This window comes from Dermacentor variabilis, chromosome 1 (assembly GCF_050947875.1).
Source record: "Dermacentor variabilis isolate Ectoservices chromosome 1, ASM5094787v1, whole genome shotgun sequence".
Classification (NCBI taxonomy): domain Eukaryota; kingdom Metazoa; phylum Arthropoda; class Arachnida; order Ixodida; family Ixodidae; genus Dermacentor; species Dermacentor variabilis.
Window position 1 is genome coordinate 156,917,376 of NC_134568.1, and position 27,997 is coordinate 156,945,372.

At 46.0% G+C, this 27,997-nt stretch overlaps 1 protein-coding gene across 4 annotated transcripts in view; it reads left to right on the plus strand.

Annotated features, from left to right (window-relative positions):
* Nucleotides 1–27,997, plus strand: part of LOC142587325 (uncharacterized) — a 231,116-nt gene that overhangs the window by 84,109 nt on the left and 119,010 nt on the right. Inside the window, exons 2-3 of one of the 4 annotated variants that reach the window (XR_012829474.1) lie at nt 4,082–4,234; nt 15,483–15,540. The exons of 1 other annotated variant lie outside the window; for it this stretch is intronic. The gene's annotated coding sequence lies outside the window, so the exon portion shown is untranslated. Of the gene's footprint in view, nt 1–4,081; nt 4,235–4,316; nt 4,690–15,482; nt 15,541–27,997 lie in introns of those variants that run through there. 2 more of the 4 variants (XR_012829469.1, XR_012829472.1) reach the window with 2 other exon arrangements.

Consider the following 27,997-nt stretch of genomic DNA (forward strand, 5'->3'; position numbering starts at 1 on the left):
GCAACAAAGGCCATGCTGTGCCAGTCACAAGGAAAAGCAAGGTTAGAGCAGGCAAACCTGCATTGCATTATAGTTCGTGTAGATAACCAGTTGTCCCTAAAAAGTGGAACATGTTAGTAAATGGCACTAGCGGTTCATCTGCCAGTAATAGGGCAGGGTGTAAAGGTATATGTAAATTAGGTTCTGTAAAAGCTTCCGTCGCTGTGTTTCAAACTGTGGACATGATATAAGGATATGTATTACTGTAAGAGGTTTATTGCATTTTTCGCAAGTCGGCGGGTTTTGTTTTCGGAGGAGAAAGTTGTGTGTTAAATGTTTGCCCAATCCAAAGTCGACACAGGATCATCTCATAGAACCGTTGCTGGTGAATGCACGACTTCCACTCACCAATTACGGGTTCCGTAAGATGTAGCTTGTTGCTTATGCAATGGTCCCATTCCTGTTGCCATTTTGACAGCAAGGCCTTCCTAATCGCCGTGATACTATCCCGATATGGAAGCGCCGTGTTTGTTATGTATTTGCGCGCTGCCATTGATGCACACCTATCCGCTGCTTCATTACCCGGTATACCAACATGGCTTGGTACCCAGCAAAACCTAATTGACCAGCCGTATTTGTTTAATGCTACCATGTTTAAAATATCCCCTATCAGGGGTTCCCATTCGCTTTTCGCGTGTAGAGCCTTCAGTGTGCTTAATTAATCAGTGTATATTTCTGTGTTTTCGTGTCAGCGATGCTCTTTTGAACTACAGTCCATATTGCGTAGACTTCGGCTGTGTAGACAGAGGCATGTTGTGGTAATCGAATACTTATTTCCCAATGTTCCGTTACGGCCCCCACACCCACGTAATTTTTTGTTTTCGAGCCATCGGTGTAAAATTCCATGTAATTTTGGTATTTGTCCTGAAGAGCGCGGAATTCTTGTATAATGTGTTCGTGTGGGGTGTCTTTCTTCTTTAAATGTGTCAATGTTCAGTCACATAACGGTTCAAAATCGTACCACGTGGCCAAACTCTGTTGCTTTCTGGCAACCTGGAGGACTTCGCGAGGCATGTCATAATCCCGAACATGTTCCTCATATCGCAGGAGAAGCGGCTTAATCATGTTCGGTTTGTTTGTATAGTGTAAGCGTGAGTTGCACTGTGTGACAATGTTGAAACTATGTGCTGTGGTGAGAACTGAATTCTGAGTACATAAGAAAAAGTAGCACTGTGCGCTGCTGTAAGGGAGGCTCATTACATTGAACATGTAAGCTCTGGATAGGTGATGTTCTGTAAGCACCGCATGCCAGTCGTAGTCGTAGGTTACGAACTGGATCAAGTCGTCGGACGTAAGATAATCTGGCTGAACCATATACGATGCTAAAGTAGTCTAATATGCTAGGCACCAAAGTGCGGTAGATGCGTAGCAGGCATTTACGGTCAGAGCCCCAGCGTTTTCGGGAGAGGATTTTGAGAATGTTAAGTGCATTGTTCGCTTTGATTTTAATACTATATATGCGCGCGACGAAGTTCAACTTTTTATCAAACAGAACACCCAGAAACTTGTGTTCTTGTTTTGCCGGTAGTGTGGCTTCCTGTAGTTTAAGGATGGGATCTGGCTGTAGGCCTCTTTTTTGTGTAAAGACAACATTAATAGTTTCTTCACTTGAGAAGCGAAAGCCGTTTTCAGATGCCCACTGCGTGAGTTTGTTTAACGTAATTTGAACTTGTTGTTCGCAGGTTGCCATGTTCGATGCACGAGACGCAATTTGTAGATCAGCCCCATATAGTGAATTCATTACAGAGGATAGAATTACGTTATTGAGCGAGTTCATTTTCACCACAACGTTGTGCTTAATACGCATCCCTGAGGTACACCGCTTTCTTGAATTAGTACGCGGGACAGCACCGTTCCTAAACGCACTTGTTATGTTCGATTGGACATGAAATCAGCTAGACATTTAAGCATTCTACCTCGGAACCCTAAATCCGCTAAGTCCCTTAAAATAACAAACCTCCATGTTGTGTCGCACGCGTTTTCCAGATCAAAGAAAACCGTGAGACAGTATTGCTTGTGTAGAAAGGCCGCACGCTTCTCGTCTTCTAGCCGAACTAGATGATCTGTTGTAGAGCAGCCTTTCTTGTACCCACACTGATGATTATCGAGTAGGTTCTCAGTTTCAACGACGTATGCCAATCTTATGTTTATAATGGATTCATAGGACTTAGCAAGACAGCTTGTGAGTGCTATATGGTCGGTAGCTGGCAGCTGTTGTAGGATGCTTTCCAGCTTTCAAGAAAGGGATTATAATGGCTTTTTCCCACTCATTCGGCATTTTTCCTGTTTCCCAGATTATGTTGAAAAGCGGAGCAAGGTCTTAACTGCTTTTGGAGATAGGTGTGCGAGCATTGTGTAATGTACTCTGTCCGGACCGGGCGCTGTTTTTTTGCCAGTGGTGAGTACTCTGTTGATTTCCGGAAGTGTTAAGGGGGCATTATATGATCTTTCGGAACTTCCTGTTGTCGGAAGCTTTTGTTTTTCTGCTGATTGTTTATATTTTTGAAATGCAGTGGAATAGTTTATTGAGCTTGATATGTTACGGAAATGCTGCCCTAACATGTCTGCTTGTTCTTTTAAATTCGTTTGCGTACCTGGGGGTGATAGTACGGGGATCGTGTAAGGAGCGTAGTCGCTTCTAAACTTACGAAGCTGATGCCACATTCTTTTGGATGTCAGTGAGCTATGTATGGAGGATACATACGTTTGCCAAGACTGTCTTTCGGCTTGTTTGCGCGTGTACCTGGCTTTCGCCTTTGTTTTTTTCAAATGCAAGAGGTTAGCTTGTGTTGGGTATCGCCGAAAGATACCCCACGCTTTGTTTTGTGCTTCTTTAGTTTGTTTACATTCATTCGTCCACCAGGGTTTTAGTTTTTTCCTTAAGAATCCGGAAGATTGCGGAATCGTCTGTTCTGCTGCAGCAAGTATGGAGGCAGTAACATTTTCATTCATTTCGCCTATCGTTTGATCCTCTGATATGTCATCCAGACTGGCCTTTTCGCTGAAGAGAGGCCAGTCTGCTAGATGGAGTTTCAAACGGAGTGATCTTAATGGTACTGTAGGGAGAGGAGATGTGTTTTTAATAATGCCGGGCTTATGGTGACTACCATAAGGATTGTCAATAACGCTCCATTTAAGATCGATAAAGAGAGATGGAGTGGACAGCGCCAGATCTAGACAGCTCATAGCTCCTGTGCCTGTGGAGCAGTAGCTTGCCGCACCAGTGTTTAAACCGCATATTTCGTTCGTCAGGATAACATCTTCAAGTGTTTGTCCCCTGGTGTCAGTTGTTTTGCTACCCCATAATATGTTATGAGCGTTTATATCACCCGCTATTAAAAAAGGTTTAGGTAGCTGGTTTAAAATTAACTCCAGATCTCTTACAGTAAAATGTGTGTGTGGTGGAATGTACATTGAACAAATGGTAATGGTTTTGTGTGATAAAACCGCGACAGCAACGGCTTCTAAGTGAGTATTAATGGCAACTTCTTTAGCTGCAATGCCGCTCTGTAGAACAATAGCTTCACCACCCGAAAGCCGGTTCGCCTGAGTACGGTCGCGCCGTACAACAGTGAAGCCTTTAAAAATGTTTTGTGCTTTTCGCCTAAGTTTGTTTCCTGTAAGCATAAGGCCACAGGAGAGAAGTTAAATAACAGGTCTTTGATGGCACCTAAGTTATGTAAGAGACCTCTACAATTCCAATGGATAAGAAAAGCCATTACTAAATTGAAAGTTAAAAAATGGCATAAAAATTAAATGAGAATAAGAAAGATGTTAGGTGACATGGATATAAAAAACTGATACAAAAGAGCGATAAGCTTCAGGTTATCGCTATCTTATTTAAAGTGGTTATTGGGATTTTGTCCCTCTTTCCGCGCTTGATAGAGCACTTGTCCTTTGGTGTCGGTGACACCGGGGTTTTTCAGTCGACCTCCAACGCTCTCTCTGAGGCGCTGGAGAACCGAGAGTTTGGCGCCGAGGCACGTGTCTCGGGCCTTGGAGTTCGCTTGATCTTAGGGCCCTGCGGGACTGGTGTCTGCAGGGCGTTTGAAGAGGATGGAGCAGCGTCGGCTGCTTCCACCACGGGGGCGGGAGGGGTCACTGTGGGACCACTGCGCGTGGGCTCGGAGGACTCCGGAGGCCTCTGCGACGCTGCCCCCGCCTGCGTCACATCGGCATAACTTCTTCGTGGAAGGTACGATAGTCGCTTTCTGGCTTCATAGAACTAGATTTTTTCGTTAACAGTTAGTGCAATTATTTCTTTTTCTTTTTTCCAGCAAGGGCAATACCGCGAGTAAGCTGGATGGTCTCCTTTGCAGTTAACACAATGTGCTGAAGAGGTGCAGTTGTCATATTAGTGATCATTGGAGCTGCATTTAGCACAGGTTGTTTGGCCTCGGCATGCATGTGAAGCATGTCCGAACCTTTGGCACTTGAAACATCATCTGGGGTTCGGGATATATGGTCTCACATTGACTTTAACATAACCTGCATAGAGCGAAGTAGGCATTACGCTTGTTCCGAAAGTCGGTATAACATGTTTGGTTGGGATCTCTTGGTCGTTCCTGCGGATGACAATTCTTTGGACTTTGGTAACATTTTGTTCCTGGAAACCCAGCAGTTCTTCATCGCTCAAGCCAATAAAGTCTTCCTGTGATATCACACCCCTGCTTGTATTTAGTGTTCTGTGTGGTGAAATTGTTACTGTCGCATTGCCAATACTGGTAAGTTCCGAGAGCTTTTGCGCTTGATCCTTGTCATTTAGTTCTAGGAGGAGGTCCCCGCTAGACATTTTTGAGGCTGTGTATGTAGGTCCGTTTTTTTCTTTTAGACACTTGGCCACTAGGAATCACGAGAGCTTTCTCACTGGTACGTTGTTTTTGCTGTGGACATAGAACTTAGGAAATGATGGAGCGTTGCTCCGAAAAGAGAACTGGAACGTTGCTTCGGTGCGGCATCTTTTCAGACGCCGATCATAGAGAATAGAGGCTTGCGCTACCATGAGAAAAATGTGTATGTTCGGGCACAGCGCCGACCGCCCACCACGGAGCCCAACGCGGGGACGCGGCAGAGCTTGTGTGCAAGTCTGCACGACGCCAGTCGTACGCCGTCACTATAACGAATCGTACGCCGTCACTATAAATATGGTGGACCCAAGGTAGAATAGCCACACAAGGTTAACCCTTGGCGCCAAGGAGAAAGGAAGTAAATGGAAGGGAGAAGAATACAGGAAAGGTCAAAAGTGAGAGAGAAAGAGGAAGATTTGAGGAGAGAGAGACAGGACAAGGCGACTGCCGATTTCCCCCAGGTGGGTCAATCTGGAGTGGCCGTCTATGTGAAGCAGACGCCAAAGAGGTGTGTTGCCTCCGCCGGGGGGGCCATAACGGTCCAAACACCCAGCATCAGCTCAACCCCCAGGATCCCCCTTTCCCCAGACACGGCTAAGCCGAGCACGGCTACACGCGGGAGGGGCCAACCCTCGTGTGCTCGGGTACGTGGTGTCGCAACACACCAAACGCCTGCTGACGCAGACGCCCCTGCGGGGGAGCAAAATATTGACTATGACAAGCTTCGGGAAGTTTTACTGAGCCGATGTGGACGCAAAAGGAAAACATTCTTTGAAATCCGTGACGTCACACCGGTGTTGGGGTTCCCGCGCGAAATTAAAAATAAATGAAACTTTGACGTTCATTTTTTCTTCTAATATTCAACTTATTAGTGCGAAATTAACAACCATAGAGTTTTCAGAAATAGTTGATCAGTCTACTCTAATTTACTCTTTCTTTTGGCGTCCCTTTAAGTGCCGATTTCTGGATTTAGAAAGCCTTTTTCTTCTCTCTGCTGGCATATCGATTGCAAAAAACAACAACAAAGAAATACTTCTGGCTGTGCAACTTCCCGACTTCTGCACTTCTTGGTAGCCATTGAATATTGTTATTAATAGAACGTAGCTTGTATAAGACTGAGTGGTGCGAGCTGTCTACATCCAAACAAGCAAAACGAAACTATATTTTTTCGCTCTCTTAAAATAACCAGCAAAGTCCGCGGAATTCACCTGCGCGTTTTTGTAGAATTCAACATTCCATCATTATTATCATTACTTCGGCTCGCTGAACCCCGTGCGCGGTAAGGAACCCCATGTGGTCAGAATTAACCCGGAGTCCCCTACTACGGCGTGCCTCATAATGAGGTCGTGGCTTTGGCACGTAAAACCCCATATTTTTTAGTGTTGGGCTTTTACTCTTCGAATGGTGTTGCTAATTAAACGTGGGTGCGACATGTTGGTGCGACTCAGCACGCAAGGAAACTCCTGCTGTGCAGAAGGAACAGCGCCACGTCTGTTACCATGATCGAGCGTCTCACAACTCCGGGTTGCTGGCGTGGAGTGCTGACATGTGGCGTTGCAGGCGTCGCACCGCTGTGGTTCCAGTGGTGACACCGACGGGAAACCGTTGGCGCTAGCCAGGGCCCAGTGACATATCAAATAACGTTGGCTTGACGTTTACTGACCGTTCCGACCAGAGCAGTGCTTCCGCACACAGCAGCTCAGCAGCAGGGCTAGCGTGCTTATAGTGGCGTGCGCACAACGTTGATACCAGGATCGTACGGCATGCCCCAACCACTGACACGCGTCGGCAAGCTTCGGCGGGCGCGCCAATGCGTCAAAAGCGTCAAAAGCGTCGGTCGGGAACTGGGCGAAGCATGTCGACAGGCAGAGGTTTTGTCGACTGCCGATGCTAGAACGTCGCCGACGCGTGGCGACGCTTCGCCGGCGTGCACCAGAGAGTGGGATGCCTCGCCGGCGTCTACCAATCGGAGGCTGCGAGGCCTCCGGCTGCTATGCCTATGATGACCGCGGGTGCGAAGACGCCGACACTAACGATCGCCCGAGTTCTTTGGACGCACGACGCGCGTGGCAGTGTTCCTGAAAGACAGTGTTGTGATAGTAGGCCGACAACGACACGACCGACGACCATGAGTTGTGGCAGCGCGACGCGGATCCGAATCGACTTCGAACGATGCCGACAAATCCAACCTGCCCGCTGGGGTCCGTCGGTCTCAGTGCGATCGTCTGCTAAAACATCCAACCAAATCACTATCGCCGCAACGTCGGTGCTTGGTGTATGCATATTTTCTCGTGCTCGAAACGAATGGAAACATGCTTCCGAACTCTGCAGTCTGGATAATCAGCACTCGCCTACCGCCGATGTTGTTTACGTCGCGCCTTAACGCGTCCATCGGCTTCGTAACTGATGGCGAGTGACGAGCCCAGGTGAAAAACTCTGTCGAAGGAAATGAATTTTCCGTTTCGTTTAGCGCTGCAGCGATCTAAAATATGACACTCCTGACTTCGTGTGGTGTATGATGTGGTGAATGAACAATGTGGAACTTTGGGTGGTCAACCGCGGCGTGTTTTGTGTGGTCTCAGGCGACTCAAGTTTAACGGGCGAACTCTGCGCTGTTTCCAGTTGCAAAGATAACTTTAGAAAGCGAAAAACACTTGTAGCCGAACAATGGGAAGTACGTACGTCATCAGCCACACCGTCTGTTGCAGCTGACAGTGCGTCATTCTATTCGGCACGTGAATCCAGTTCGGTATAAATTCACAGTACTCCCTCACTCACTTTTTTCAAGTGCATGGGTTAGTTGGGGATAAATCGCTCGTGCAGCACTCAAGAACGCTGACGAACTGAAGGAAACATGACACAGCGCAGTCATGTTTGAGCCTGTGTGTCCTTATACTTCAGCTCTGCAAGAAGAAATGATCTTTTTGCAATATGTGCACCGTGTGCAATGCATAAGAGGACCTGCATCATGCAAGATCTATGCATGCAGCCGCGTATACCATGCAGGATTGTTTCGATGGCTGCTTGAGAATCAGCACATACTGAGTCAATGAAAGTGTAATTGGCTTTCGATCTCTTTTTTTTTGTTTATGGAGAGAGCAGAGGGTGTGAGTGCACTGCGGGAAAGGTGAAAAGGTGTCATCAGTGTATGGGCACTCGGTATGCTTAAACTGCTCAAATCTCTTCAGCTTCCACTAAAACGTTTCTCGCTGCGATACTGTAAACTGTAGTCAGGAAAAATATCAACTCAAAACCAAGTTCCTAATGCATCTTCGCAGAATGTGTTTGATTAACAAGTTAACACTTCCACTGCAACATTATGCCGTTGTACAGCATACACGCTTGAAATAAACACATTCCGTAAAGGTGAATGACTGGGCCTACAATAATATACTTTGTAGTAGCACTGCAAAAATTGCTGCCGTAAGTATCAGCCACAACAGAACTGATGCGTGTCCAACCTACTTCTTTGGAGGCAGCCCTATAAGGGCTCTTCGGCCCTTCCCATTCAGGGTGTAACAATCAGCCATTCTCGACTTTTCTGCATATGTCACCAGCACTGTATCTAAGGATCCTCGCATTCTTGGGTTTGTGTACCATGTCTCCCTTCCCTGTGGACCTGAGGTTTTTTGAGCACTCTACACTTCTATATTTCTGCCACGGCTTGAGTACTGCTCATCAGTATAGGCCCTGTACCAAGATCACGTAGCGACAAACTTGATTTTGTTCAGCGCTGGGCAATACGCACCCTCTACTCCCGTCTTTTCGGTCGTCGCAAGTTCATGCCAGCCACGAGGATTGCCTCAAAGCCCTCAAGTGGCACACCCTACAATTCCAGCGCCACATTGCACTAGTCTGTTTATTCTGCAGGTTGCTTGACGGCTCTCTGGACAGCACTCATCTTTCTTCAGCCCCTCTGAACAAGCGGTCAGCACAGCCTGAGCCCCATCACGCCCGTACAGCCCGACATCGCTACTCCATGCTCACATGTGGCATACAGGGGGACCCCTCTGGCCATTCGGACTCCCCTTCTTTGCGAACAGACGGAATTGGCACTCCTGCGTGTCGTGCAACCGTCGACTACGTGCGGGTGTGCAGTGCTCTGCAATTGAGCAAACTGTGCGCGTGCGCGCGCGCGTGTGTGTGTGTGTGAGCGTGGGGCAGTGGGGGGTGTCTTCTGCAACCTGAAAATTCCTGCTCTAGATGGCTCTAGCGTACAGGCGTCAGCCTTTCCTTCAGTCTTGCGAGCTTTCTGGAGTGCCATGTTACCACTAAGATTCTTCTTCTTCTTCTTCTTATTATTATTATTCATGTAATTTGGTTGTCTTAACCTGTTTATCTATATAAGCATGAAAAAAAGTTCACTACATTGGCATAACATGTTTTTAATATTTGTTTTTTGTTCTATATAAGCACAAAAAAAATGTTCACTACGTTGGAATAACTTGTATTTAATTGTGTTCTTGTTCTATATAAGCGTGACAATATGTTCACGCTACATTGTAATAATATGTATTTAATTTTCTTTTGTTTGCGCAATGTTTTGTCGGCACTAAGGTAACGCCTGTATGTACATACGCTGACCTCACCGCTGTTGCCGGCGCTGCCGGGCCTAGTCACACAAGTCATTTAGGCTTCGACAGGCCCGCCAACTATGTATTTGTTCTTGTGGTGCATAAACAACAACAACAACAACAACAACAACAACAACAACAACAACTATTATTATTATTATTATTATTATTATTATTATTATTATTATTTATTATTATTATTATTATTATTATTACAGTCATTACTACGACCACATTGAATGCGTTGAAGCCAGCATGACATGTAATTCCAAATATTTCTGGACCTTCGTGCGCTCTCACTCTTCTAAAGAGAGCGCCAATGATGTATGCCTTCTTGATGAAAGTGGTGATGTCTCGAACACTGCTGATCGCTTTGCAGAACGTTTATGTTCTGTACACTGTGTAAAAGATGCTTCACGTAACCTTCTTCCTCAGTCTTGCGCGGTGTGTACGCTATCAGTCAATGAAGACCTTGTTTTCAAATGTATGAAGCGCCTCAAACCTTCCCTTTCTTGTGGTGCTGATGGTATTCCTTCCGCAGTGCTTAACCCTTTCAGACGCTGTCTACACAGCTGTGTACAGCAAGAAAGTGCATCAACAGCAGAAGCACTGATGAAAGTAATGATATTTAAAGTGTGTTGCATAGATCTTTAAACACTTCTTATTGAAATTGTGGTGCAATTTTGAATAACATGCTGAATGCTTTAGCAAAATGAGTGGGAAGGTAAAAGGTTGGATGTTTTTACTCTGCATGAGTATGTTGTATGTAGCGGTTCACTTCTTTGTTTTTCACAGTGTCATACACCAGGCATAACTTTCAAGTGGCTGAATAAGTGCTTCCCGATGCTGGGTCCGAACTTCCCGCCCTCCGTAGTGCAGTGCTATATCTGCAGCAACAACCGTGCACCAAATCATTGGGTCTGTGATTCAAAGGTAGCCCTGCAATCACGCTTATCATCTCTGCGCCACAGCCTACATGAACAATTGGTAGCAGAGATACGATTAGTCTACCATCAAGCGATGGATGGAGGCCACGACATTGTATTTCAGTGGCTACTCGGGCACTGTAACATTGCTGGCAATAAAGGTGCGGACAAAGCTGCCCGTGACGCACATGATTTATGTGAAAGCACCTCGATAGCATTGTCGAGAACGGATGCAGCTTGGCACCTCAGCGGTCTTGCCCATATCATTACTGTAAGAAAATGGAACATACCAGAGTTCACCAACCGGCGCCTATATGACATGGACCCGCATATGACATTGCTACTTTTACCTGGTTGTAACCAATGGGAAGAAACGCTACTTTTGCCCCTTGCGAGTAAGTGTTTCTTTCACCAAAGCCCACTCATTCCTTATTGGAATGGCGGGCAGTCCCAATTGCAGCAGATGTGGTGTCGAAGAAACGACCAATCATATCCTGTGTGACTGCTCTATACATACGAAGACGAGAGGAGTGCCCTTCGCCCAGCTTTGGAGCGCTTAGACGACCCTCCATTCACGGAGCAGAAGACCTTGGGCCCGTGGCTTCGTACGTCTGCAATTTGCAGGGCCACAAAGGCGCTGGTGCGTTTCTTGAAATGCACCAGCCTGTATGACCGCCTGTGACCGACTCACTGGTGCACGCTTGTGTGCGTAACAGTGGAGTCTACGACCTTCTTTCTTCCTTCTCCTCTTTCAATCCCCTGGTAGCCCACCGGGTTCAGCCTGGTTAACCTCTCTGCCTTTCCCTTATGACTTATGTCACTCTCTCTCCCCAGTTCACGCTCACGAATGCAATTTGTGGCCCGCTCTACCACTTCCCGCGTAGGCGGCCGCATATGTATACTTCCAGTAACACGACAGTGCATAATGTCGATCTACCTTAAGTTGGCATACCTTGAGGATTCAAATTTTCACGAACTTCTGGTGATTATGGCTTTTATTCCTCTCCGCACACACCACCATCTGCACCACCATAGTTTGTATTTTCCGCCAATAAGCTGTGAGGTGAAGTCGAAGCGCGAACCAAAATATTGCAATGGTGAGACTCGCATTAAATGTTTTTTCTCGCACAAAACGCAAATTACTTCGTTTAAAATTTTTGTTCCGAAAGTAATTATGCTTCTGAATAATACCCGCTTTTCTACGTGTTTTTTCATAGGCCACTGTAGCATGTTACGAACGTCTAAGCATAGGCGAAAATAACACAGAAAATAGTTTAGATGTTGTGCGCAGCACGGAGGCGAAAAAAATGTTTGAAGATTGAGTTTTTGGGATAATTCAAATAAATAATTTCAGGTTTTCTTCCGTGACCATTATTTTGTGAAAATTTCCCCAAAACGCTTTAATTCGCGGATTTTTATTAAGGGTTAAAGAACATACAGGTATTGTGTGAAACTGTTTCAGAATGAAAACACAATGTTCAGCCAACGCAAGAACGCAAAGTATTTCGGTTTCGCACCAGCTTTTCCGGCGTTTCGTAAAATTCAAATGGCCCTCACGGTGCGCAAAAATGTTTTTCCGCTCAAAATAGTTTGGGAGAATACTGCGCAAGTATAATGCTTATATAAGTGAAATATCGTTCTGTATTTTTTTGAGAGAAGCACGTATTGTTCGAGCGCCATGGTTGGGACAGTTGGCGTAGAATCATCCTTAAGCGCCGCTTCAGATGCCAGCAGCCATCCCGTGCGAAGTTGAAGAAGACAGCTCAGGAAGCAGCAACGAGCGAGGCAACGCTGGGAAACATGACAACCCCGCAAGGAGCGCAACGCAGTGTCAAGCTGCGATTAGTGTGACGCAAACTTCGGGCCCTATTGTACTGCATTTCAGGAATACTTTGGTAGCGAACCAAATGACCCCGCTTGCCTCCCCCCTAACCTCTAACCGTTCCGCAAACGGCGCTGAACTTATAAATCACGTGTCGTTTTTTTTTCTTCTTTAATTGAATAAAAACCCCTCGTACAGCTGCCGTAACGCCCGTTCCCACTCGGATGCGCGGTGATTAAGGCACTCGGCCAGAGAAGCGTATTGATCAGAGAGGGAATGACCGTTTTATGGAAGTGCGTACAAGCCAACCAGCAGCGCTTTTGAGCGGCGTGGCTTCGAGCCTACCGCGCTCGTTTCGTTTTGTGGTACTGGCTATCAGAGTAATGACGCAAGACCCCTTTGGTGACGCGAAAGATGAGGCTGGCATGCCAGACCATCTTGACAGTTCATGCGCAAAGCCGGGGAAAGACCACCGCTAGTGGTGTAGCGCTGATGGTAGGTATCGTGCGTGTGTGTGCCGCGCTTGTGGATCGAAGCTAAAGCACGCACGAAACTATTGCGCATCGCTTGGAACGTAGCGCTCATCGATTCGCGCTTTATAATGAAGCGAACAGTGTGTTGCACGACTGGCACTTGTGCGGTTCACTGCGCGCTGCGCTTTCCAAGCGCAGTATAGCAGCGACATTCCTCGCGTACATAATTAACTGTACTAGTAGTATTCAGCGATCGTACTGTTACGCGAGAAAAGCGTAAATATAGTAGCCGAGTCAGACCGAGGCAAGTACCAGCTTATTTCGTCGCTGCTTTGATATGGCGACCATGAAAATAAGGGTCACTTCATGCCCCTCTTTCTTTTCCATAGCTGAAGGGACCTCACGGACGGCCCAAGTAAGGAAATTCGAGCCACAAACTTTGAGACTGGGGCCTCAGTGTACTCGTTTGCGCACTTTTCGCCTACAATGGAGTGCAATTAAAAAAAAAATGTTTTTCTCTTTCGGTACTTTGCAGTTGCTAGTGCCTTACAGTTCCCAGTGGATAGAATGCCGCGAGCTATTAGGTTTCATTAAATTTGAGGACCTTTCATTTTCACGCATAATAATAGTAATAAGTTTATTTGACCATCACGTCATATATGATGATGCAGGGGGACCGAAGTAAAAGCTGTCTTTCAACAGCTTGACAGAGCAACGGCCCCTCTTATTTGGCAGTAGCATACAAAGTGACATGAAAAGACGGTACACAAAATGCAGACAAATATAAGACCAGATTTCGCTAGGTATTCCAATAAATGAACTGATTAAACTCGGTTTGGATTCGGTTTGTTCTTGAAAAGTGATCTTGTAAAAAACGTAGCCCCCGACAGGCGCAGTAAGCCAGGCTATGAAAGCACTGAATCGCCATGTCAATGTTAAGCTACAGAGAGCTAGCGACCAGCTCCCAGCGATAACGCTGTAAGGAAAAGCAAGCCACGGCTGTCTCGTCATTGCGGCCGAGAATCGCCATGCAAGCAATAATTTCCTTTCAGGAGTTGGGCTAATAGCCGGCCCCTAGTGACGCCATGCAATATTGACACGTGTACTAGTTTATCCTAATCGGGGGACCACGTTTCACCGCCTAACAAATGTCGCACAGCGCCCGACGCGCCTGCATGTATCGGAAGTTTCTCGAATGTTATCGATGGTTCTATCCGCTGTCTGTTGTCGGCGGACCTTGTGTAATCTGATTTATTGTACGCGCGACGCGAATGGTGTAGAACTTTCTGGAAGAGACGCGGGTACGAGCGACTACTCTGGAACCTTCGATGACATGATGTATAAAAGCCGACGCGCTTGACCCGCTGATAAGATTTCCGACGATCGCCGACTGTGATCGCCGCTATCGTTGTGCTTTAAGTGTAACTTGCTTTTGAAGGCACAAGTTCGCCCAATAAAGATTTAGTTTAGCCATTTACAGTTTTGCTACTCTGTTCGTCACAGTCGCTACCACGTGACAATATCATAGGGTGCCTACCACCGAGACTATGGTGTCTGATGTATAAAAGTTAGCAGCTACCTTGCATCCCCTTCAGACGAGCCACAGGGGCTAGTAAGGCTGTAAACACTTTGCGACCGGGACCATGTATGAGTGAACAAAATTTAATGAGAAACATTAAAAAAAAAACATAAAGAAACGAACAAACAAAATAAGACACAAGAGCTTAGAAATCATGCGTGTGTGTGTGTGTGGAACCCAGAAAAAAAAAACAAAATACTGGCATTGGCTATGAATAAAAAGAACTGATTTATTCTAGATTATCTACTGTAAGAAGAGCACCCGACTCTCGCTTCCTTATTTTAAAATAAAATGCAAGAAGGTACGACTGTAAGTATATCATACACTAGTACTGTACGTGGAGCACCTGACTCCCAATGAGCAAAATCAGTGATGCCTGCGTCGATATTGAAGTATGCGGGACTATTTTGACAGCCAGAGGTTCAGGAAGTATATTTTCAGTGTGGGGGCATGAGCCGTATTCATTTCACCACGGTATACATTTTTTTTCCGTTACTGTGAGACCCCGGCTTAACTTACTGTATAAGAGTGGGATCAGACCTCATGGCGGGCCCGATACCCTGCACTGGAACCTGGGCACACGCCCTCGCTGATCCCCTTTCCGAAAAAAATTATGGGGTTTTACGTGCCAAAACCACTTTCTGATTATGAGGCACGCCGTAGTGGAGGACTCCCGAAATTTCGACCACCTGGGGCTCTTTAACGCGCACCTAAATCAAAGTACACGGGTGTTTACGCATTTCGCCCCCATCGAGATACGGCCGCCGTGGCCGGGATTCGATCCCGCGACCTCGTGCTCGGCAGCCCAACACCATAGCCACTGAGCAACCACGGCGGGCTCTCCTTTCCGAGCCCCTGTTGACAGCTCAGTGTGATACTTGTTGTGGGAACACCATCAGTAGGAAAGCGAATGGAGAAATCTGCGAACTCTGCGAATGCTTTTCAAACTTACCGAGCCTATGAAAAGTGGCACTGTGCTGCCATCTAGGAAATACCAGCCGAAATGCTCTCGTGTGGCCGCGGCTTCAAGGGCCGCCGCGCCAATGAGTTTGCTTTGCAACTCCTTTGCAACACTCAGTTGTCTAACCTTTCTTATTGCGTGAGTCTACAAAACTCTAAGCAATGTTAAACGTTTCAAATAATATTGCTTCATGTTTTCCAGGCCTTACAAGTAGCAGCAGAAGCAGACAACAAAAGATACCTCAATTTCTCTTTGTTACAGACCACTGACTGGTAGATACGGGGCAAACTAAAGAAAAGAAGGAATAATATAAAATGTAAGCGCATTTTATTCGAGTCTGTTGGTGGCTTAGAGTGTGATTGAAGTAATTTTGTTACCTATGTCACCGCACTTACTGAATTAATGAAGACAGCTTCGCATTAGAAAATGGCTGTTGGAAAATAGGACCGCAAAACGATGTAATAGTGCCGATATTCAATTTAATTCACTTTTTTTTTTCGCATAGCTACTGTCCGGGAACCTGGGACTAAAATCATCATATCTGCTTCACGTGGTCCCGGGCACCTGTCAACACGAATGTGATACCGAGCAAGAAATTCCCAAAGTGACGTTCATCAGCACAAGTTTTCCCTAAGAGTATGCAAGTAGCCAGGCAAAGGCTGCGCTAACAAATGTGAATATAATTACAGTCAAAGCGACACACCTTAACACCGACATACACAGCAATAACAAGAGAAAATCGTTTTTGCTAAGATGCACGCAGAAACCGAGACAAAGGTACAAAAATGTGAGCATAACAATAAGTAACATCAGAAAAGTTCGCATACATAACAGCAAGTACGTTTTCACGAAGAAAATTTAAACATTTGGACAGTCTTGACATCATGAGCTAGGGAAAAAAAATAATAACTTGTTCGAAAACACTGCGATGACATACTGTGTCAGCTGTGATCCATGCTGCGATCTAATACGAGGAGTAACAAAATGTAATGCTCTTGAGTTATAAACCTGTTGTTTTACAACCCGATTGTTAAATGCTACAGGGTTAAAACGAACTGTTTTATGAACAGTTCATGCAAGTTTAAGGTGTGTAAGATCGATTAGAGACAGTATTTTAGCTCTAGTAAAATAAGGCATAGTGTGACCAGTTCGTTGCAGCTCATAAGTACTTCGAGTTCCTGGTTTCTGCAGCTTATATATGTAATATATGGAGGTTACACTGTGAAATAGAATTTCACACAAGGAGGCAATATTGCAAACGGGACAGTACTGCACTACTACAAGATGTAGGGGCAGGCATAATCTTTATATTTGTAAAATTAACCTGAGGTATTTGAGATGTATGTACGTAGGGCCGCCACGTGTGTATTGCAGCTAACATTCTTATCAAAAACATCTCCAAGAAACTTCTGAGACGAAACGGGCTCTAGAGTGCGGTCGTCGTATTACAGCTTGAAGTACATGTGAATTTATTTTTCGACCTGTGGCATAGGTCCTGCAGCCGCGCAAAGCAGGTACGTGCCATCCAACTGAACGATAAATAGGAGTCAAATCTCGCCTTCACCCGTTCACACAAGATTAGTATATAGCGTCTCTGGCAGTCTATATAGTCACCAAGCTAGGACGCCGTCGTCTATGGGAAGAGCTTGGAAAGAAAGCTGGCCTTTGGCAAATGTTGTCGTGAAGGCGCTGTAGCAGAGATCTCAGTCGCTTCTGAAGTTCTGTAGAAAGCTGGCTGACAAGTCATGTGTCTTGCTTTTACGAGCGCAGCTGCTTGGTCGGGTCCTGCCGATTACTTGGTTGGAGTCGTTCGATCAGGTGCGTGCCGGGAGTCACCGTCTGCTGCTTCACCAGCAGGCGCCCTGAGAGGCGCAGAGTTTTTTCTGGCCATCGAATTGCGAGCAGGAATGGGGACACGTAAGGGAAGCTCTTCCTGCATGTGTGCGCTACCTCACTGCGGGGCGAGGCAACGGCTATCTGACCCTGTGGCGTTCGATTTGTTTAGCTCCTCCTTGCTCGATTGTTGTTTCATATTTTAGTATGCATTATTGGTACGAAAGCATGAAATGGCCCATTGAGCGTAAAAGCCGGCGGCTCTCTTCTGGACAAGCGAAAAACAGCAACTAAATTCCCGTTGGTTGCGACGCCACGCCACGAGCGCGCCTCGACGGAGCAGAGCGGGCTAAAGCAGCACCTGTAGAGGGTGTTGGCTAAAGGGCCCACCTGCTGCACCGATGGCGTGCCAGGTGCTGCGTGAGGGGAGAGGGCATTGCCGCAACGCCACGTCACCCTTCCTTTCGCTCTCGGAAGCCCGTGTTATCTGCGCGTTCCTTGTCCGTGCAAGCTCTCGCCTGCGTTCTAACTGCGCCTCTATAAGGCCAAATGAATATGCATCAGGCTAACGCCTACTAGATAACAGGCCTGTGCATTCTGCTTTATGACGCCGTGCTACTTGGACCGAAATTTCTGTTGCCAAGCCCGACGGGACGAAAGCAGTGACGTCGAAATCACTGCGGCTTGCTCGGGAGAGTCCTTCTTAAATTCTATGCCAGTCGGGCAAGGTCACGGATCAAAGTGCACCGCAATTGTGCTGTATCGGAGGTGCTGGCCAAGCGTCTCAAGGCGTTCGCTTGCCTGCGAGGAGCTCATAACTTGATGTACCGCTCAGCGGCGTTCAATTAGACATTAATGCTTTCGCATTCGCAACTCATAAGAAGTGCTTAGGTGTGCTCGTTTTATGTGAAATGGGTACCTAGTGCGACGAAAAGACGCCGTAACTGTCCGCCAAAGGCTTCGTAACTGTCTCTCGCTGTGAGGACACCTCAACAGCATTGCGAAGGGGAGGTGAATAAAAGAAGACGTAACATTCCGTAATTACTTAGCTATGAGATATATTGCATTTTACGTACAAGAAAAATCTTGGTATATAGCGTCAACATTATAAATCCATTTCAGCTAAGACACTGTCCAGCGAAGCTTTCGTCATGATTCATATTACTCTGGTGAGTTGTTCTAATCAATTATGGTCACTTTATTAATGCGTAAAAGGAAATGTCAGGCGCGTTTTCTATCGAAAATTTTGCTACTAGTACTTTCACCGTTCTCTGAAACAGTTACCCAGAAAGCGCATTACTTATGGCTGTCAACACGACTGCGCGTCATGTAAGCATGTATATGCTTCACGAATACCATAGCAGCAATCACCCGAATGAAAAGTTTCGTGATTAAGATCGAGAGCCAATCAATTAGTGCTATGTATATCGTATCAAAGTGGCCTACATATTGGCCTTCAGTAGCCTTTGTCGACAATACGGCATACCCCTCACGCAATGGAAGCAACCGACTGCCGTTATGACGAGCTACGCATTGTTCGCGAGACCCATCAGTTCACTACAACTCCGAATTGAAACCATGATGAAGTTTTTTACAGCGCCAATTGCAATGCCTAAAGTATACTCGAGGCACTACAGCGCGGCTTAGGCTGCTTTTAAAGTGAAAATTCGAACACCGTTTGACTTACTATATGCCGATCCTGCGTTGATTTAGTTATACAGATTAAGAACTACTTGCTTCGTCAGTACACAAAAAAGAATCTCGCATACCAGCCTCATAAGGAAGACACCACAAGCCTCACTTCAGTTCACTTGATTTTTTGATCTCCACCGGAGAATAAGGATATCTTCAATGTGTCCTATGCTACTAATGAATCAGGCTTCGGCTTCTTACTGGCTACAGCCACACGATACAAAAGGCATACTTCATTTAAAAATTAAGGCCGAGCAGCCTGTGTCGGTTCGCCAATTAAACCGATCCATCATGCCTCTTCATCAAGCAACAAGCCCCAGTAAATTGCCCAAGTGAGTTGAACGTGTAGCACGGAAAAGGGAATAAATATTGGTACATTCCTTTCCGTATGCTGCAAACAGCTCTAAGCCTCAATTAACTTTACTTCAAATTAGTGCCGCCTAATGTTAACCGGTGAAGAACAGCCTAATTTTGAGAAGCAGTTAAGGAAATGCTGTTGGTAGAACCTAAACTGCAGTGTTAGTTAAGTCGTCGCGTTACTGCCGAGCCTTACTGTGAAGAAATGCAAAATTTCGATATTGTACCATGAACTACTCGTCTTGAGCAAACATGTTTTAGCGGGTTAAAATTAAGGTAAATGGTGAAGAAGTCATATATAGCCAGCGCTTATGAGATGCTTGTTGCATCACGGCAGGTATGCTATCCTAACTGGATTCTTATGTGCTATGCTTTTGCGTTTATGCTTTTATCATTCACGTGAGCTGCCGCTGCAAAGTGTAGATTCGCGCATGGAAAATCCGTAATGGGCTGGTCTGAGCTCCTTCGGCTGACACTGTAGCGTTACCTTTAAAGGGCCCCTCACCAGGCCCCATAGCGAATTTCGCTTTATACGCTGGAAGTTGTTACGTGCCCACTAGGGAGCGTTCTGCAGCAAAAAATTTTCAAATCGGCTCATTAATAGCCGAGATAGAAATATTTCAGTGCCGCGAACCCATGATTTCAGCAGGCGAGCTCCACTGCCAAGCGAGACACTCTCTCTACTCGCCCCGTCTAGCCTCCGCACGCGAAATTCCTTCCCTGCGCTCTCCCACACCGGACCTCGAGTATCGCGTGAAGCATACGTCACGGGCCCCGCCTTCATTTTTTTCCTCCTCGCTTTTCTGTTTTTTTTTTAAATTTTGCGGCGCTGCGCATTTTTGCTGACGGTGTTGCGCGCGAGCTGTTGTTTGTCTCGTTTCGCGTAGCGCATGATTTTGTGCGTTGTGCACAAGGACACATGACTAGCGGTATAATTCAGCGCTACAAGAATACTGAGGCAGAACAAGCGGACCGCAGACGATGAACACGGCGCTGCAACACGGTAGAAAATGGCATAGTTTCGGTACCTGCGCACGTGACTGCACGACCGTGGGAACAAGCAGACGAAGCTAAAGTACATCTCTCTTGCTTGGGTGCGAAGTAAAACAAACAAAAAACGCGCACACATTCCGTTTGTGTGTTTTATTATTTCTCTAAACTTCAATTCAAGCAACTGATCACACAAGTAACAGATGCTGCCTTGAATAGTTTTCGAAGTCACGTCCCACCACGAGCGACGTCACACTGCGGACACGAGTACGTAGGGGCAGGGACACGAGTACGACAGCGTCCAGTATGGAGCGCGGTAGCCGTGAGGAAAAGGAAAAACGGCGTTCTGATTGAAATTTCAGATCTTTCCGCGGCGCGTAGCGATGTAATTCTTTGTAAACAGAATCGTTAGCGTGCATTATATGCTTTGCGCTTGTCAGCTCAAAATGGCCAGACCTGGTGAGGGGCCCTTAATTATATTGTCATTCAGGGAGTAAGGTCTTTGCAAAAATTTTTGCCCGCGAAGACGCTGTAAAAATATATTTGAGACGACTGTCATACGCACACAAGCATAAGGAACGAGACCGAACAAACGGAAAGACTTCAGACACCGCCCGAACAGCAGCAGACGACAAGCACGAGCCCGTGCCCTACCATCAAGCGAATGGTGCTCGCAGCGACCCTGTAGGTTGTTCTCGGGGCTAATAGCGAAACGATAAGCGGAGGGGCTGAGCGTGCACAGCCGTGAAAGTTCGCCTTGCGGCGGTAGGGGAATTACAAGCGCTGGCGTCGGCTGAGAAACATGACGTGGATTCCCGTGGACAATAAACGAGTGGTGTTCTACATTCAGTTTTACTATACGGTAGCTTACGTAGTTACTTTCGCCTGCAACTATGTTCTTGCCGTTATTAGGTCGCACTTTGTTAATTTCTTCAGGAGTCAGTTTCCCAAAGTAGACATTGAGGACATGTTCGCGTACGGAATTCGGACTTTTCGAGGCGCCGACATCCACACAAAACAGGCGTACAGGAAGATGCATACTTGCAGCGTTCAACAGTGGTCGAACAGGGCATATCTCAGGCTGGCACTAGAGTTTCTACAAGATGATTTGTCTTGCCAACAATTGACTACGTGCCCTAGAGGTGTCGAGAGGCATGTAGGCAATCGTATAAGTTGGAGGAAGCGATCTGGCTGAGACTTGTTCGCTCACGTCTTAAGTTCTCTTGAGGTCTCTTCTCTTCAATCTTTTGCCATCCACCATGGTATAGTCGCTCTCGGAGTTTATAGCCTCTCTAGCATCTGGAGAAACAGGAATAATGCAAACACCTCCGAGAAGAAATGTCTAGTCTCACACTACTTTAGAGGGTCCCGTGTGCGAAGAGACGAGCTTGAATCAAGAAGCAGCGTGCCCTCTGTCATCGCCTCGGGCGGCTTCCCTACCGGAAATATTAATAAGGCAACCTCTGTGCCCATACTCCAGTAGCAAGACTATAAGCTACATGTGGTTGGTTGGTTTTTCTCTACATACCGGGTGTTTCAGCGAACACTTTCAGGAAGGTTTAAGAATTGCTTGTGGCAGATCACACAATTCTAGTCCATGAGCTGGTCTAGTCGAAGAGGCGGGCATTAATTGCGAAAGAAATTGAAATGCATAATTGACTAATTATCAAAAATTCACTAATTAGGTTGTTAACTAATTAAATTATGTCATATCTTGTAACGTCCAAGTTCTAGCCGGGGAGTTCACAAGGCAGATCCACTTGCAACGAATTCTCAGAATGGCACCAGTTTCGATATATTAATTCCCGAACTTTGCGGATAATGCACTGGCGTTCCAGTTACATTTACTTTTTCCAGTTACTTTTTAGCCTGTTCTCAGGAACATGCATCCGGAGCGAAATGTGGGTAGAAGAAAGGGCAGGGGGGCTTGCCTGCTGAGACTCATTCGTGATGAGAATCAGAAGGTTGGATTCGTCGATGCTTCTTTTAACGAGGAGAGAAAGATTTTTACCGTAGTTGTCGGGCAGTGACAATGAGGGCAGTGTCGTTAACGCTGCTACCGTTCGGACTGATAGGCCAGAGGTCGCGGAGCAAGCGGCTATTGCGCTCGCTCTAGTTGACAGGCGCATGCCTTTTTGTATATAGTGATTCAAAGTCGGCCGTTAGGGCCTTTGAGAAGGGCTCGGTGGCTAAGGTTACTTTTAAAATTATATATATGCAGACCTGTGAGATCTCTCAACACTACTTATGTTGGTTCCCTGCTCATCTTGGTATGATTGAGCGAGCCCCTCCGAATCTCAATGAGTGCGCTCATGTGGCAGCGCGAGATCTTACCCTCCGCTCTGCCCCGCGCCACGGCGTGGCGGCACTCCCCGAGAACAGAGACTCCCATTCCACATACAATGAGATCACGAAGTATTATATCTTCTTAATCGCAGGGTTTACGGTTTGCCGCATCCTAAACTAAACAGGGCTCAGGCACTTACATTTCGCTTACTACAGACTGGTACTTATCCTTGCCCACGGAGGCTGGCCATGTTTTATCCTGAGACGTATACAGAGCCTTGTTGCCAGGATTGTGGTGCTTTAGCCACGCTCGAACACATGCTCTGGTCTTGCGAAAGAATTGAAGACTCGGCGATCAAAAACGCGTCCAGGTGGGAGGCTGCACTTCGCAGCCCGGACCTGGATGGACAATTTTTGGCTGTCCAGCAGGCTCACGACGTGGCCGTGAGGCTCGGCCTTCCGGTCCCGACGTGGGAGCGGCCCGCTTAGTGGTTAATTATCACGACTTGCAGGACCAAATAAAGTTTTCCATCCATCCATCCAGTTACTTTTGTGCTTCAATGCATAAAACGACGTTTTTTAAAGAAAGTAGAACGGCAATACATATTTAGCGCAAGTTTGACGGCGCATGTCTCCTAAAAGGTGTCATCCACACAATTCTATTGAAGTGGACATGCCTTGCAGTCTCATCCACTAGAATTTTTAATTTGCAATATGTTCCATAAGGTAATTAGTTTATTTATTATACCTCAAAAGTCCCTGAACAGGACATTACATGAGGGGTGGGCACATAGTGAAAAAAGAAACACAGCTTGTCAGGTTAAGTAATGTGACTTGAAAGATGGTCTTCGATGGCAGCTTTGAAACGAGAAATGTCAGTGATGAGGGCGATGTCAGAAGGAAGGGTATTCCATTCACGGGCTGTGAATAGATAAAAAAGAACGTTGATGCGTAGTGGAATGGGCACATGGTAGATAAACAGCATTAGGATGCGTGTGGCGGGAAAAACGATGGGTTGGAATGATGATTCGGTTACCTGTGGGTTGTAAATGAAAGAACCTAAAAATAAAAGAAGACGAGCAGTTTTGAGGTCGGAGGTGAGCGAGGGAAGACACAACCTGGATTTTAAGGCTGAAACACTTGTATTATAGTAGTGGTCAGATAGAATGAATCTGGCAGCTCGGTGCTGAACCGATTCCACGGTGTTAATCATATTAACCTGATTGTTGTCATAAATAGCACAAGCATATTTTAGTTTAGTTCGGATTAAAGTTTTATATGCAAGTTAGTTAATTAGTGAATTCTTGTTGATTATTCTATTAGGAATTTTAGAGTATACCAGCTCAGAGACTAATATCGTGCTATCTGTATCATCATCACCACCACCACCACCACCATCATCATCATCATCATCATCATCATCATCATGGTGACGTCCACTGCAGAGCAAAGGCCTCTCCCATAGTTCTCCAACAACCCCGGTCACGTACTAATTGTGGCCATGTCGTCCCTGCAAACTTCTTAATCTCATCCGCCCACCTAACTTTCTGCCGCCACCTGCTACGCTTCCCTTCCCTTGGAATCCACTCCGTAACCCTTAATGAGCATCAGTATCTTCCCTCCTCATTACATGTCCTGCCCATGCCCATTTCTTTTTCTTGATTTCAACTAAGATGTCATTAACTCGCGTTTGTTCCCTCGCCCAATCTGCTCTTTTCTTATCCCTTAACGTTACACCCATCATTCTTGTTTCCATAGCTCGTTGCGTCGTCCACAATTTAAGTAGAACCCTTTTCTTAAGCCTCCAGGTTCCTGCCCCATACGTGAGTACTGGTAAGACACAGCTGTTATACAGTTTTCTCTTTGGCGACCTGCTGTTCATGATCTGAGAATGCCTACCAAACGCACCCCAGCCCATTCTTATTCTGCTGATTATTTTAGTCTCATGGTCCGGATCCGCCGTCACTGCCTTCCCTAAATAGATATATTCCCTTACCACTTCCAGTGCCTCACTACCTATCGTAAACTGCTGTTCTCTTCCGAGACTGTTAAACAATACTTTAATTTTCTGCAGATTAATTTTTAGACCCACCCTTCGGCTTTGCCTCTCCAGGTCAGTGAGCATGCATTGCATTTGGGCCCCTGAGTTACTAAGCAAGGCAATATCATCAGCGAATCGCAAGTTACTAAGGTATTCTCCATTAACTCTTATCCCCAATTCTTCCCAATCCAGGTCTCTGAATACCTCCTGTAAACACGCTGTGAATAGCATTGGAGAGATCGTATCTCCCTGCCTGACGCCTTCCTTTATTGGGATTTTGTTGCTTTCTTTATGGAGGACTACGGTGGCTGTGGAGCCACTATAGATATCTTTCAGTATTTTTACATACGGCTCGTCTACACCCTGATTCCGTAATGCCTCCATGACTGCTGAGGTTTCGACAGAATCAAACGCTTTTTCGTAATCAATGAAAGCTATATATAAGGGTTGGTTATATTCCGCACATTTCTCTATCACCTGATTGTTAGTGTGAATATGGTCTATTGTTGAGTAGCCTTTACGGAATCCTGCCTGGTCCTTTGGTTAACAGAAGTCTAAGGTGCTCCTGATTCTATTTGCGATTACCTTTCTATCTGTCTCAGGCAAGTTTAAACAGTTTTTGAAATTGTTCGCTAAAACGCCCTATATATGACTCATACCCACTGACCGGGGATTAACGATAATGATGATGTCAGACATTGATTTTACCACAAGGGACTGGCTCAGAAGAAAGCGGCCACTTCACCCAAGCGTACTAGTTAGCCGATTTTGTAAGTTTTGTTGAAAAGAAAAGAAAAGCCATAATGAAAAAAAAAAGAAAGAGACCGTTGGCATATCTAGTGAACTTCTCTCATGCAAGTACGGTCCTGTATTTCTTCTGCTTACAGTTGTCTGCATGGTTGTACTAAATATTAGCACAATTTTAACCATCATCATCAACCCACATTGTAAGATATACCATGCGTGTCAGCTAACATTGGTCAAGCTGCCCATCAAAAGAAAAAATTATTAAAAAAACATCTTGCAAGATACAGTTGTAAACCCTACAGGTCGTCAGAGGTGCAACGACCGAAAACCGTAGGTTTTAAAATCGTATCTTACACCGTGTTCTTTTTAATTCATTTTTTTTTCGTTGGACAGCTTGGCTAACGTTAGCTGGGACAACCTATATGTTTATGTATATTAACCACATTCATCTGTTAGCATGTAAGCGCTGAAGCGAAGCCAGCATAATGGTACAGTGTGTCTAAAAAATAAAAAAAGTTCTTCGTGCTGACAGTGCGCTGGGGGCTGCGGTGGGTGCAGGGGGCGAAGCTGCCTCGGCGATTTGAAATTGAATATTTGCAAGTATTGTACAGCTGGCTATACCACGTTTTTTTGCTCCACTTTCGCTCTTCTATCAGTTGTCTCCCCTTTCTTTGACTGCATGGGGAGCAAAAGCTTTTATTAAATGAAATTATTAGCTGACGCATCGTGCGCGCATTCTGGTGTCGGCCGGCGCATTCTACTTTGCATGCCAGCACATTCTGATGTTCAAACAACATCAACTTTCTTTTGTCTTTCGCTTTCGCTGTTCACGTAATTTACCGACGGTGATAAGATTTCCAGTAGCTACTTCATTCTGCTGCTGAGCTCAAGGTTGTGAATTTGCCAGCCGCGGTGACCGTATTCTAACTGGGGAGAAATAAAAAAACGAAGAAACAAAAAAATAACGCTTATCGACTTAGATTTAGGCTCAGGTTGAAACCCCAGCTGGTCGAAGTTATTCCGCGCCACTCGAAGTTCTTCCACATTTCGGTGTCTTTCACAATCCAGGGTTGCTTTGGACATAAGACTCCATCAATGCATGGCATCAATTCTCATGAAACACCACAAAATTGGCTGCGCCCACCGTTTGAGGCTCTCTATGCTTTGTATAAGTGCTCGGATACCGCAGTGGTATACTTACTTTTTGACCTGATAAGTATCGTGTGAAGTCCTTCTGAACGGACTCTCCCGGTGTAAGTGTGGGCACACTGTCACCTCTTATAATGGCAGTTTCACACGAAAGCCAGTTGCCGCATGTCACGTGGAACGTATTGACGTTCATTGACGTTTGTCATTTTTGTTCGCCGAGAAGGTGCTCACTATTCTCGCAGACAGCATACCACGTGAAAGGCTTGAAATCTGCCAGAAGCCCTTGGATACACGAAACAGCACACACTCTAGTTGAAACTTACAACCCACTGAGTCAATGTGGTTTCTGGTTTCATCAAAAATGCTCGTACTCGGCCGGCGCGCGGATGTATCGAAAAACGTTAAAAACAAAAGAAAAAAGTAAACTGTCTGCCAGGTTGGATACCGAACATACAACACGGTTCCAGCTGCTGTCACAGGCTATCGATATTTAAAGTTCATTGCGTGTGACTCAATTTATAATATTTTTTTGTGTGATCGAAGCGACTTTCATTTGAAGCAACAGGCACTAAGTGACGATGCGCTATTTAGACAATAAGAATTTGCCAGGTAGGGAAGCAGAGAGAGAGAGAAAAGAAAAGCAGGGTCAATCGGTGTGAAAAACATAACAGTATGGAAGGAAAGAGGGAGCAAACATTTCGCACATGCCTGCTATAGGTGACGTACGAGCAGGGCGCTCGGTATTGGTGAGCGGTGAGGCTTTGTTATGGTTATGGTGAAGTCAAGCTCAAAATGGGGGGGGGAGAAGAAAATAAACTCCTCGGCGGGCCGTCAAACGGCTGTCCACTAGCCACCGCCTTACCATGTCTGTCGGAAAGACGCCACGGACGTACGTACCTGAGCGTCATGAGCACGAGCGGCCCTTTCTTCAGTCGGCGTCGAACGGTTGGTCGGGAGAATTAGTTCCCATCTGACCCGCCTGCCGTTTCTTGCATACACGGTCGTCCACCATTAGAGGAAACGCCTAGCATTCAGCTTAAGAGAACTTTGCCACTTTATGGGAACTATGACAGCTAAAACTGGGGGGCCTACATATACCTTGCAGTAGCACGAAGATTCAAAGACAGCTTATGTGGGTGGTTTAAGGAGAAAAAAAAAAAACGGCATCTCCGTTGCAGAAAAATCTGTCCTCGTCCAGGTGTTATGATCCTGTTATTAACGCAGTATTTATGCGGTAATGAGGAGAAAAAAAAAAGGGGGCCGATATGATGCGCCTAACGCAGATATGTCTTACAGCAACGTTACTCTGCACGTCCTTGCTTTATAGTAAATCTGCCATGACCGCGTGAAAGCTAACAAGATGTTTCCCTAGGAACGGACGGTGCAGAGCACGCTCTGACTAGCCGTGCCTCCGAACTTTATGCTTCCGTTGCGCCAGTAAGGGGAATAAGTTGTATAAGCATCGCGCGCTTTCTTCCTTGTGTTGCTCCGCGCTGTCTTCCAGTTAGTGAACGCCATGTATTCACGATACTCTCATATTGCACACGTGTACATGTTGAATTTCCGCGAGCTTCCCTATACATAGGACAACAACAACAACTTGCGCGCGCGCAAGATTTTCAGACTTGAACAATAACTCTTTATTCTCCTGTCCGATGAAAAAACAACTTGTGAATGAATA